Source organism: Plecotus auritus (assembly GCF_963455305.1).
Source record: "Plecotus auritus genome assembly, chromosome: 2".
Lineage (NCBI taxonomy): Eukaryota > Metazoa > Chordata > Mammalia > Chiroptera > Vespertilionidae > Plecotus > Plecotus auritus.
Window position 1 is genome coordinate 83,079,240 of NC_137771.1, and position 13,958 is coordinate 83,093,197.

Sequence of the window (13,958 nt, forward strand, 5' to 3'; positions counted from 1 at the left end):
CTTTAACTAAAAATAATGATCATTTAATTGTCAAGTCCCCAAGATAGTGGGGGAGATATATATATATGTATGTATGTGTATATATATATATCTCCTACACATACATAGACACACACACACACCAACAGACAACATAAACATAAACTCTAGATTCACATATTCTCCGTTTCTTTATTCTTTGTCTCTTTTATAAAAATGGAATCCTTATGGGAAAGAAAATAACTTCTGTGTATGTTGAAATCACTGATTAAGGTGGATGCCAAGACTGATAAGAAAGGGATGATTTGGATGATGGTGTTTATAAATTTAGCTAGAGAAACTACCATCAGATGGTAGTAGGGACCATTATAATATATTCTAACACCTTTCATCTAACATTTTTATTCCTCTTAATGTAATAATGAACATATTTTCATAGCAACATATTTATCTGCAACAATATTTTTAATGATTATATAGCATACCATTGAATGCATATCCTACAATACATTTAATTGATCCTCTCTAGTTGGACATTTAATTTGCTTCTATTTTTTTTTTTTTGCTCTTATGTTACCAAGAATGCTCTGATAGCTTTAATAGAGGCCTGGTGCACAAATTTGTGCATGGGTGGGGTCCCTCTGGGTGGCCTTCAGGGATCTGGCCGAAACCTGCAGTCCAATGGCACCTGCAGCTCTTACCTGCTGCTCCCGCTCATCCCGGCCCCACTGTGCCTGCCTCGGGCTCGTGAGGAATCAGTCCTGATTGGGAGAGGCTTGCGCTGCAGCGCTCACCAGCCATGAGCCCTGCATCTGGCGCCCTCCCAAGGGGAGTGGCCTGCGGGATTGGGCTGAAACCAGCTCTCCAAGGGGTCCAGGATTGAGAGAGGGCACAGGCCAGGCTGAGGGACCCCACCAGTGCACCATTGGGCCAGGGAGGGACCATGGGAGGCCTCCAGGGCATGTCTGGCCCATCAGCAGCAAGCTAACCTACCAGTCTGAACCTCTGCCCCCTGGTGGTCAGTGCACGTTATAGCGACTGGTTAACCAGTTGACTGTCTGCCCCCTGGTGGTCAGTGCACATCATAGTGAGTGGTTGAGCAGCCTTAGCATATCATTAGCATATTACACTTTGATTGGTTGTTCGGTTGTTCTGCCATTCGGTCTATTTGCATATTACCTGTTTATTATATAGGGTATTAATTGCCAGTATTCATGGCTTCCTTAAGATAATTCCTTAGCAGTAACTTGCTGAATTTAAGAGTTTTTCAGTTTTAAAACTTTTGCTACTTGCTGCTAAATTCCTTTCCAATAAAGTCATATCAGTTTCTATTTCCAGAGGCAGTGTATGAGAGTACCTATGCCATACAATTTTATCAGTAATAAGAATTTTGAAAACAAAAAAAAAAAGTCATTGCTAATTGAATATGAGATATGGGATCCCCATGGTTTTTGGGGGAGGGCACTTATTAATAAATCATACTGTTTTTAAGAACCTTCCTGCTGTAGATAGTGGCATGTGTACATTACCAGTTTTTGACATTTGAGAAATAATACTAAATCAAGAAGGTATGGAAGGGCCCTAGGGAATTTTAAGTTTTTATCCTTTCATAGCCAAGTATTTTCAGATGACCACAAGATCACTGGAAAGCGATATTTTTTCACTGGAAAACATAGTTTTTCTTTCTATAACAAGAATAGGGGGCGCCGGGAGGGAATCAAAAAAAAAAAAAAAGAATAAAAAGGTATTTCATAAACAGCCTATATTAAACATAGATCTGAAGTTGTATGCTCATTAGTTAAAATGTTATGTGGGTGTCTATATACATACACATATGTGCATATATCTCTATATGCACATATGTGTGTACACACACATCTACACACACATACAGACACGTATCTGTCCAACGTTGGGAGCATGATTAGATATAACTGTGGCAGCACCATATTGAGCAGAGGCTGGGGACCACAGTGGGAAGATGCCAGGCTCCAGACTTCCTGGGCTCAAATTCCAGCCCTGCTCTTTTTCTGAGATGTGATGCCCAGGATGTTAACTTTCCATCTCGAAGTCTAAGTTTATAAAATTTAGATAACAATAGTACCCATTTCATAGACTGTGGCAAATATATGTGAAATATTGACAATCATTATAAATCCTATTTCAAAAGAATATCTAATGATATGAGAAAAGGGTCATGGCAGAAGCAACCAAACAAAACAAAAAACAAAAACAAAAACAAAGTATGACCCTGACTGTAGTATAATCTCAATTAAAAAGTATTTTTTAGTATCTTTCCTAATGCCTTCAATTTTGATAAATGGAGTAATCCCAGTCCTGGATAAACGGCCTGACCAAAGGCGGCAAGTCAGAGACCCAGTGGTCACAGAGGTGTCCTGCCATCCGGCCAGTGGGCCCCTGATTACAGCCCTCATGTGCGAGCAGAACCTGAGCACAACCCTGGCTGCCTTGCTGCTGAGGTGCGGCCAGCACCTGGGCTCAGGCAAGCTTTGGGCCTCTTTAAGCTACGCCTGCCGAGTCTAACTGTCCGGCTCCATATGTGAGCTGCCCTACCAGGCTCATCGTTTTTTCTTTTTAATTTTTTTAAATTTAAATTTTTTATTGTTTAAAGTATTACATAAGTCTCCTTCCCCCTCCCCCACCATTGACCTCTCCCGGCTATTCCCACTCCCCAGCACATGCCCTCACCCCCCTCCTGTCTGTGTCCATGGGTTATGTTGATATGCATGCATACATGACCTTTGGTTGATCTCTTACCCCACCCCCATTCCCTCTGAGGTGGGATGGTCTGTTCGATGCTTCTATGTCTCTGGATCTATTTTTGTTCATCAGTTTATGTTGCTCATTATATTCCACAAATGAGTGAGATCATGTGATATTTATCTTTTTCCAACTGTCTTGTTTCGCTTGGCATAATGCTCCCCAGGTCCTTCCATGCTGTTGCAAATGGTAAGAGTTTCTTCTTTTTTACAGCAGTGTAGTATTCCATTGTGTAGATGTAAAAAGGAACCGTCGTGCGCTGATGGAGGGAATGCAGACTGGTGCAGCCACTGTGGAAAACAGTATGGAGTTTCCTCAAAAAGTTAAAAATGGAACTCCCATTTGACCCAGTGATCCCACTTCTAGGAATATATCCCAAGAAATCAGAAATACCAATTAGAAAGGATATATACACCCCTGTGTTCATAGGAGCACAACTTACAATACTAAGATTTGGAAACAACCTAAGTGCCCATCAGTAGATGAGTGAATTAAAAAACTGTGGTAGGCTCACACCACCCCCCCGCCCAATAACTGCATGAGCTTCCTTTCACTAAATACGTGAAAGAGAAAATAGAATGGGAGACCCCCGCTCTTAGGAAACATGCTTTATCTTACAGAAAGGGGAAAACTGTGGGGTTGTAAGTCCCTTGACCTTTAGCTGCATCATAAGCTTGAAAAGTGGAAGGAATAAGGGTCAAAGAATTACTTGGTGTTAAGAAGACAAACAGTAGATGACTTGTCTGGCTTCAGTTAATGTTGTTCACTAGACACTGGGACTTGTGTGTGTGTCGATGCTGCATTGTTTTGGCCCATAATGTTTGAGCAGCTCTGTATTTTTCAGTAAAAGAGGAACATCTGAATTCCTTATTAGGACAGTTTAGCTTAAGAATTCCTCTTTAACGGGTCATAAATATTCTCCTCCAAATGAGGATGAATAAGCAAATAAACTTGTATTTGTCCAATATTTATATTGTTTCAACAAAATTAATAATTTTGTAAAGGGAGGGACAGCAACAAATGTATCAGCAAATATAGGTCAGAAAAGGAGTTCATGATGTTCTGCCAAACTCCAGCGAGGTGCCTCGTGAGTGTAGGTAGACAGGCGCAATGTTGCGGGAGTGAGAATGGCAATTGCACTACCATATGGAACATTTGGTATTTGGAAAGCACTTAAATTCCTCCTCAACTACAGAATCAATAGGGATTCAAACAGAGAGGAAGAAATGGTTCTCTCGCTGTGAATCGCTGGCTGGTGTGCAGAAATGCGGACGTGTTGACTAGCAAGGGCTTATCAGGACGAAGTCCTCCAGGGAGGCCGAAGAGGGGGGATATTTCAGCATATTTCACTGGGCTGTGGCCTTGGGCCTTTGGTCCAGCAGTGTTCGGTGGTCTCCATCACCAAACCACTTGTTGCAATGGTGTAGGAAATCTCTCTGCAAGATCAGGCCACCTCAGTTTTGAAAACTCAATACATGAGTCCTATGGGGTCTTCAGGATGCCTAAACATGTTGCCAGTATAGTGGGGAAGCAAGCTTTTGAATTGTAAGAAACTGAGACAGTGTCTTTAAATGCTAATCTGATTCAGTCAGTCGTCATTTATTTATTAGGAAAATACCCCTATTGAGAGCTACTATGTACTGGTACAGTTCTAAACATCGGAGACATTCAATGGGACAAGACGGACATGAGGCCTGTCCTGATGGAGCTTCCATTTCTAAGGGAGGTAGATTTGACAGCATCATAGCCTGGAATGAAGGGGATCAGGGGAGCTGAACAGGACCTTCCTAAAAGGAGGGGAAAGTGCATCTGAAATGAGAAGCTGGAGACACCAATGGGGAAAGACCTGTGAATCTAGAAGACAGAAGGCAGAAAAGCCAGAGACTAGCCAGGGTGAGGTTGTGACTATTGACAGCGGAACGACGTAGGGAAATAAACGTGAGGCAAGAAGACAACTATAAAACTTTGTTTGAATGCACAATTGTCAGAGCCAGTAAAAATTATACAGCTATTGATCTCTCAGTTTAAGTCATCTAAGCTAAGGATGCTATTGACAGTCCATATTTTAAGAAATTGTGACATGAATACGTTGTACTCTATGACTACATAAACATGTTAGAGTGCGTGGCTCATGATATATGGTGCTACTTTCTTTTTCAACCCCCACTCATAGGAAGGATTGGGGTGGTGGCTCCACCGGAGTGCATTGATCTTATTCCAACTTTGACTTACTACGTCCCATTTCTTTCTTTTTTTTTAAATATATTTTATTAATTTTTTACAGAGAGAAAGGGAAAGGGATAGAGAGTTAGAAACATCGATGAGAGAGAAACATCAGTCAGCTGCCTCCTGCACACTCCCTACTAGGTATGTGCCCGCAACCAAGGTACATGCCCTTGACCAGAATCAAACCTGGGACCCTTGAGTCCGCAGGCCAATGCTCTATCCGGTGAGCCAAACCGGTTAGGGCTATGTCCCATTTCTTACCCGGTCCGCCATCGTTCCCGTTAAAGAGGTTAATTACGTAATTAATTCTGCCTCCTGTGTACAAACATAAGTAACATTATTTAGTTAACTTTAAACAGTTTTAAATTCCAGATCAAAATAGCCTGCCTAGTCGTCACCTTTTGGGCTCTTTAGGATTTGGTGCCTTTCACTCAGCTTGTTAGTAGGATTGCTCTTTTTTCTGTCCTGTACCCATTTGGGTGCTTTTAAGGGTTTCTTAAATAATAAACTCATTCAGAAGTTTCTTTTATTTTCTTCAGCCTTCAACATGGGTTTGGTAAAGGCTACATTTTTGGCTTTGGATTTATAATCATTTCCTTGTTCTCGATTTTGTCCCTCCCTGATCACCTGCTCTCTTGGGGTTTAACCCTCTGCTCTATGCTTTTCTCCAACCCTACCCTCCCAACCACACACACACTTTGCATTCTGGGATCTGCAATGTACATTTCCATGGTGAAGAAAACCCTATTGATGCTCATTAAGTATTTAAAATAGAGATCTCCTCAAATACTATCTTTCAGCCCAAACATGTTCTTTCCTTTTCCACTCCAGTATCTTCCATCTGAAGGTAGCCTCTATAGTTCTTAGCCAGTTTGGAGGAAAGTGTCATTTTGAGGCATTTCATGATGTTTTCCATGGCAGAATGAAGAAGGCAGAGACAAAGATTCAAGAGTACATAGCTTTTCAAACCTATTCTGGTATATATTCGTTTCTAAAGTAATTTACCAGACTTCTGTAAAAAGCATTTTGTTCTTTGAAAGTCTGATAAATAATACGATTTACCGTGTCAGTGCACAAACTTTCACATACTTACTTTACCTTTCCTGAAATGAGGGAGAACATTTGTCCTCTGCATGAGTAAAATACATGAGAAGATGTATACCGAGGCCTCCCATGTGTCTTTCTTTGAGATGCTCGAGCAGGATGCCACAGCCTCCCTCCCCTCTAATGCAGGAAGGCTGCCCTGGAGGTTGGCACACTGCGCCATTCAAAGCGTGAGCAACCACTAGGAGTGGAAATATCAAAGTGTCGGTCGTCTGCGGTACTTTTCAAATGACTATTTTTTTTCTTAGAGTTTATCAAGTGAGATGGAGTATTTAAATATGCTTCCTGAATTCTAGAATGTTAGGTGTTATAGCTTTTGATGTTGTACTAATTAGAGGTGGAAGGAAACATGAAGAGCATTTAGTTTCTTCGCCATCCCCACCCCGACTCAAGACCCCCCTAATGTATCATTAGCACCTTTCATCTCACCGGTGTTCAAATAGTGAATCACTGGTTGTTCATTCATTACTGAAAGAATCATCATCATTATGAGATCTAAATAATATACAGAACTTTTTGGGAGTAATAGAGTCTTTCATTTGCGTTAGGGAGAAACAGGCTCATGCCCCTGTATGTCAAGAAGGAGCATCTCTATAGACAAAATGAGAAACATAACACTGATATTTAAGTTTTCACTAAATGTTTTAGTAAAATTTGGGAAGATAGTTTCTGTGACCTGGCTGTTATATTCTGTTCCTCCTGTTTTCTCTTCAGAAATATTATTTCTTCTCCATCCCTCTCTCTCTCTCTCTCTCTCTTTTTTTTTTTTTTTTTTTTTTTTTTTTTTTTTTTTTTTTGCCTTATACAATGAGGATAACAGGTACCTGTGAAGATTATATACATATATCCCTTTAGAACATTGTGAGGCCTGGCACATCGTTAATGCTTGATAAGTATTTGCTACTGCCACTACATCTCTGTTTTTTTGTTTGTTTTTGCTTTTTTTATTATTTTAAATTTTATTGGGGTGACATTAGTAAACATGAATATATAGGTTACATGTGTGGATTACTAATTTACAAAATCTGTATATAGGACCATATGCCCACCACCCAAAGTCAAATCTTCTCCTGTCACCTCATATTAGGACCCTTTTCTTCCCCCACCCCCATCCCTCTGGCAAACACCACACTGCTGTTTATGTACATAAGTTTCAGTTTTATATTCCACATATGAGTTAAATCATATTGTTCTTAGCTTTCTCTGTTTGACTTATTTCACTTCGCATAATATTTTCAAGGTCCATCCATGTTGTTGTAAATGACTCTATTTCATTCCTTCTTATGGCCGTGTAGTACTCCACTGTGTATATGTACCATATCTTCTTTATCCAGTCCTCTATCATAGGGCAATTTGGCTGTTTCCAACTCTTGGCCACTGTGAATAATGCTACAGTGAACATAGGGGTGCATATATCTTTGCCTATAAATTATTTTGAGTTTTTCCGGCTATGTAACCAGGAGTGGAATATTTGGGTGGTATGGTAGCTCTATTTTTAATTTTTTGAGAAATCACCAGACTGCTTTCCATAGTGGTTGTACCAGTCTGCATTTTCACCAAGCAGTGCACGAGGATTTCTTTTTCACCACATCCTCGCCAGCACTTGTCATTTGTTGACTTGTTGATGATAGCCATTCTGAGAGGTGTGAGATGGTACCTCATTGTCATTTTGATTTCCATCTCTCGGATGATTAGTGACTTTGAGCATGTTTTCATGTGTCTCTTGGCCTTCCTTATGTCCTCTTTCGAAAAATACCTATTTAGGTCCGTTGTCCCTTTTTTTAATTAGGTTCTTTATCTTCTTTTTGATAAGTTGTATGAGTTCCCTGTAAATATTGGAGATTAAAACCTTATTGGTGATAACATTGGCAAATATGTTCTCCCATGCAGTGGGCTTTCTTGTTATTTTGTTGATGGTTTCCTGTGTTGTACAGAAGCTTTTTATTTTGATGTAGTCCCATGTGTTTATTTTCTCTTTAGTTTCCATTGCCCTAGGAGCTGTATCGGTGAAGATATTGCTTTGGCATATGTCTGAGATTTTGCTGCCTGTGGATTCCTCTAATATTTTTATGGTTTCTCGTCTTATGTTTATGTCCTTTATCCATTTTGAATTTATCTTTGTGTACGGTAAAAATTGGTGGTCTGGTTTCATTTTTTGCATGTATCTGTCCCATTTTTCCAACACTATTTATTGAAGAGACTGTCTTGACTCCATTGTATGTTCTTGCCTCATTTGTCAAATATTAATTGAGCATAGTGGTTTGGGTTGATTTCTGGGTTCCCTATTCTATTCCATTGATCTATATGTCTGTTCTTGTGCCAGTACCAGGCTGTTTTAAGAACAGTGGCTTTGTAATACAGCTTGATATCTGGTATTGAGATTCCACCTATTTTGTTCTTCTTTTTCAGGATTGTTGCAGCTATTTGGCATCTTTTTTTATTCCAGGTAAATTTTTGGAATATGAAATATGCAGTTGGTATTTCAATGGGGATTGCATTGACTCTATATATTGCTTTGGGTAGTATGGACATTTTAATGATGTTGATACTACCAATCCATGAACATGGTATGTTCTTCCATCTGTTTACGTCTTCCTCTATCTCTTTTTTCAGTGTTCTGTAGTTTTCCAAGTACAGGTCTTTTACCTCCTTAGTTAAATTTATTCCTAGGTATCTTAATTTTTTTTTGGTGCAATGGTAAATGGGATTGTTTTTTAATCTCTCTTTCTATAAGTTCACTATTGGTCTATAAAAATGCCATAGATTTCTTGGCATTAATTTTGTATCCTGCTACATTGCCAAATTCATTTATTAAGTCTAATAATTTTTTGATGGAGTCTTTGGGGTTTTCTATGTACAGTATCATGTCATCTGCAAATAATGACAGTTTTATGTCTTCTTTTCCCATTTGGCTACCTTTTATTTCTTCTTCTTGTGTAATTGCTATGGCTAGCACTTCCAGTACTATGTCGAACAGGAGTGGTGAAAGTGGGCATTCCTGTCTCCTTCCTGTTCTTAAGCGAAATGGTTTTAGTTTTTGCCCATTGAGTATGATGTTGGCTGTAGGTTTGTCATATAAGGCTTTTATTATGTTGAGGTATTATCCCTCTATTCCCATTTTGCTGAGGGTTTTTATCTAGAAAAGGTGTTGGATTTTTGTCAAATGCTTTTTCTGCATCGGTTGATATGACTATGTGATTTTTATCTCTCAATTTGTTTACGTGATGTGTCACGTTTATTGATTTGCAGGTATCGTACCATCCTTGCATCCCCGGGATAAATCCTACTTGGTCACGGTGTATGATCTTTCTGATGTAATGCTGGATCCGATTTGCTAGAATTTTGTTGAGGATTTTGGCATCTATGTTCGTGAGGAATATTGGTCTGTAATTCTCTTTCATTGTTTTGTCTTTATCTGGTTTTGGGATTAGGGTAATGCTAATAGAATGAGCTTGGAACTCTTCCTTCCTCTTGAATTTTTTGGAATAGTCTGAGGAGGATAGGTTTTAGTTCTTTTTTGAATGTTTGGTAAAACTCCCCTGTGAAGCCATCTGGCCCCGGGCTTTTGTTTGCTGGAAGTTTTTAGATGACTGCTTCAATTTTCTCCATAGGTATTGTCCTATTGAGATTTTTAGATTCTTCCTGATTGAGTTTCAGAAGGTTGTATTTTTCTAGGAATATGTCCTTTTCCTCTAGGTTGTCTAGTTAGTTGGAATAGAGTTGTTCACAGTATTTTTTAACAATCCTTTGTATTTCTGTGGGGTCTGTTCTTATTTCGCCTCTTTCATTTCTCATTTTGTTTATTTGGGTCCTCTGCTTCTTGGTGAGCCTGGCTAGAGGTTCATCAATCTTGTTTATCCTTTCAAAGAATCAGCTCTTGCTTTCATTGATCTTTTGTATTTTTTTTTTTGGTCTCTATGTCATTTATTTCTGCTCTGATCTTTATTATCTCCTTCCTTCTGCTCCCTCTGGGCTTTTCTTGTTGCTCTCTTTCTAATCCTTTAAGTTGTAGAGTTAGATCGTTTATTACCATTTTTTATTGTTTTTTGAGGTAGGCCTGTAGAGCTATAAACTTCCCTCTCAGGACTGCTTTCACTGTGTCCCATAGATTTTGGATTGTTGTGTTTTCATTGTCATTCGTTTCCAGGATGTTTTTAATTTCTTCTTTAATCTCTTTGGTAACCGAATCATTGTTTAATAGCATGCTATTTAGCTTCCAAGTGCTTGAATTTTTTTTATTGCAGTTTATTTCTAATATTATGCCATTGTGGTCTGAGAAGATGCTTAATATGATTTCAATATCCTTGAATTTGGAAAGACTTTGCCTGTGACCCAATACGTGGTCTGTCTTTGAAAATGTCCCATGTGCAGTTGGAGAAGAACGTATATTCCGTGGCTTTGGGGTGAAATGTTCTGAAGATGTCAATTAAGTCCATCTGATTTAGTGAGTCATTCAGGATTGCTGTTTCTTTGCTGATTTTTTGTCTAGAGGGTTTATCCAGTGATATTAGTGGGGTATTAAAGTCCCCTACTATGATTGTATTATTGTCAATCTCTCCTTTTATATTTTCCAGGAGTTTTTTTTAATGTATTTGTGTGCTCCTGCATTGGGTGCATATATGTTTACCAGGGTTATATCCTCTTGTTGTATCGATTCCTTTAGTATTATGAAGTGGCCTTCCTTATCTCTTGTTATGGCCTTAACTTTGAGGTCTATTTTGTCAGATATAAGTATTGCTACCCCAGCTTTTTTTTTTTTTTTTCCATTTCCATTTGCCTGAAAGATATTTTTCTATCCCTTCACTTTCAGTCTGTGTGAGTCCCTTGTTCTGAGGTGGATCTCTTGTAGGCAGCATATATATGTGTCATGTTTTTTTGTCCATTAAGCCACTGGATGTCTTTTGATTGGAGCATTTAGTCTGTTTACGTTTAAAGTTATTATTGATAGGTACTTGTTTGTAGCCATTTTTATTTTTTGTGCCTTCTTCCCTTTTTATTTCTTCTTTTTACACCAGCCCCTTTAGCATTTTTTGCATTGCTGGCTTGGTAGTGAAAAACTCCCTTAGCCTTTTTTGTCTGTGAAGCTCCTTATTTCCCCTTCAATTTTGAATGATAGCCTTGCTGGATAGAGTATTCTTAGATTCAGTCCCTTGCTTTGCATCACTTTGTAAATTTCCGTGCATTCCTTTTTTTTTTAAAATAAATCTTTATTGTTCAGATTATTACAGGTGTTCCTCTTTTTTTCCCCCTAGCTCCCCTCCACCTGATTCCCCACCCCACCCCAGGCCCTTACCTAACCCTGCCACTGTCTTCATCCATAGGTGTAAGCTTTTTGTCCAGTCTCTTCCCGCACCCCTCACACCCCCTCCCCCCTGAGAATTGTCAGTCCACTCCCTTTCTATGTCCCTGATTCTATTATATTCACCAGTCCATTCTGTTCTTCAGATTTTTTATTCACTTGATTTTTAGATTCACTTGTTGGTAGGTATGTATTTGATGTCATCTTGTTGTTCATAATTTTTATCTTTACCTTTTTCTTCTTCCTCATCTTAAAGAACACCCTTCAGCATTTCATGTAATCCTGGTTTGGTGGTGATGAACTCCTTTAGCTTTTTCTTGTCTGTGAAGCTCTTTATCTGACCTTCAACTCTGAATGATAGCTTTGCTGGGTAGAGTAATCTTGGTTGTAGGTTCTTGCTGTTCATCACTTTGAATATTTCTTGCCACTCCTTTAGCTTTTTCTTGTCTGTGAAGCTCTTTATCTGACCTTCAACTCTGAATGATAGCTTTGCTGGGTAGAGTAATCTTGGTTGTAGGTTCTTGCTGTTCATCACTTTGAATATTTCTTGCCACTCCCTTCTGGCCTGCATAGTTTCTGCCAAGAAATCAGCTGACAGTCGTATGGGTGCTCCCTTGTAGGTAACTAACCGTTTTTCTCTTGCTGCTTCTAATATTCTCTCTTTGTCTTTTGCCCTTGGCATTTTAATTATGATGTGTCTTGGTGTGGTCCTCTTTGGATTCCTCTTGTATGGGGTTCTGTGTGCTTCCTGAACTTGTAAGTCTATTTCTTTCACCAGGTAGGGAAAGTTTTCTGTCATTATTTCTCCTAATAGGTTTTCAATATTTTGCTCTTTCTCTTCTTCTGGCACCCCAAAAATTTGGATGTTGGTACGCTTAAAGTTGTCCCAGAGGCTCCTTACACTATCTTCATATTTTTGGATTTTTTCTTTTTGTTTTTCTGGTTGGGTGTTTTTTGTTTCCTCATATTTCAGATCCTTGGTTCGATTCTTGGGGTACGTTGATCTACAGTTGAGTTTCTGTATATTCTTTATTTCAGACAGTGTATGCTTAATTTCTGACTGGTCCTTTTCCATTTTTTTGGCATTCTCATTAAGGTCCTTGAAGGTCTCACTAAGCTCCTCGGAGGTCTCATCAAGTTTCTCGGCGGTTTTTAGAAGATTCTTGAGTAACCTTATAAATGTGGTTCTGAACTCTATGTCGTCCATTAGTTTGCTTTCCTCCATTTCTCTCATTCGTGACATGTTTCTTTGTCTCCGCATTTTGTTGCTTCCTTATGTTGATGGAGTGGCTTTGTGTGGTAGGTGACCTATAGGGGCCAGTAGCTCAGCCTCTGCAATCACCTGAGGTGGACGCCTTTGGTACACCCCTTTGTGGGCTGAGTGCAAAGTCTTGGTGTAGTTAAGCCTTGATTGCTGTTGGTACACTGGGAGGAATTGACCTCCAGGCCAATTGGCTGTGAGGACCCACTGTGTCTATAATGGAAGAACTGCTGTGCTGGAGACACGCTTATGGTGCAGGACTTGTTTCAGTGGGGCTTTGGTGCTCACTGAGTCTGCCTCTTGAATGTATCACTTATGGATGTGAGGAGTTGAAATCTGGTGTCTCACACTGACCACTAGGTACACTGGCTTCTGGATCTTCAATGGGGTGCAGGTCAGCTACTGTCTGAGGCCACCCAGCAGGAGCTACAGCAAGAACTACAGTTTTCTCCTCTTTGCTTGGGGTTTGGAGGTTTTGGAGCTGTCTGACCAAAGCTGCAAGTTTGCTAGGTTAAGCTGCTATAGGGCAGGCCATTCATATGCTAAAGCCGCTGCTTGGAGCTTGGGTGGGTTCGTAGATTGTGCAGGGCGGGGTCTCAGGGCGTGACTAGGCTAGGGCGTGGCAAACAGCGATGGCCAGTAAGCCGGCTCTGCATCTCCGACCTGTGTCCCCGCATCCCCGGTCCCAGCACAATAAACAATTGTTCCTGTGCCAGCCCTGCAAGCAAGCCTCCCTCACTTTCCAACCCCACGGCAGACAGTCCAGCTTCTCCCCGTAGGAGTTTGGGTCCCCCGAGTCTCCCCAGAAACGAGTTCGGAGTAATCGGGAGCTTATCTCCCTTCGGGTTGAAAACAGCAGTGCTCCCAGTCACCCGTCGCCAGCCCGATTCTCGCGTCTCCGTACCTCAGCTTTTCAGCGCTTGTGCACCCCTCAATGCTGTTTGCTCTTTCCTTCTAGTTGTAGAACTTCCACTCAGCCAGCTTTCCCGTGGTTCTGGGTGATAGATGTTTTGTCTTTTAGTTGTAGTTTTGAAATTGTTGTGCGAGGCAGCAGTTTAGGTGTTTACCTACGCCGCCATCTTGGATCTCTCCCGTGCATTCCTTTCTGACCTGATGTGTTTCTATTGAGAAATCATTTGATTATCTAATGTGAGATCTCTTGTACATAACTTTCTCTCTCTTGCAGCCTTTTAGATTCTCTCTTTGTCCTGAACGTTTGCCATTGTAATTACAGTGTGTCTTGGTGTGGGTCTTTTCGGGTTCATCTTGTTTTGGACTCTCTGTGTGTTTTTTTCTGGTAGAGATTTT

The 13,958-nt window shown here is 40.2% G+C and overlaps 1 protein-coding gene across 2 annotated transcripts in view; it reads left to right on the plus strand.

Annotated features, from left to right (window-relative positions):
* ATXN1 (ataxin 1) overlaps window positions 1-13,958 on the plus strand; it is a 422,593-nt gene that overhangs the window by 158,977 nt on the left and 249,658 nt on the right. The gene's annotated exons all lie outside the window — the stretch shown is intronic.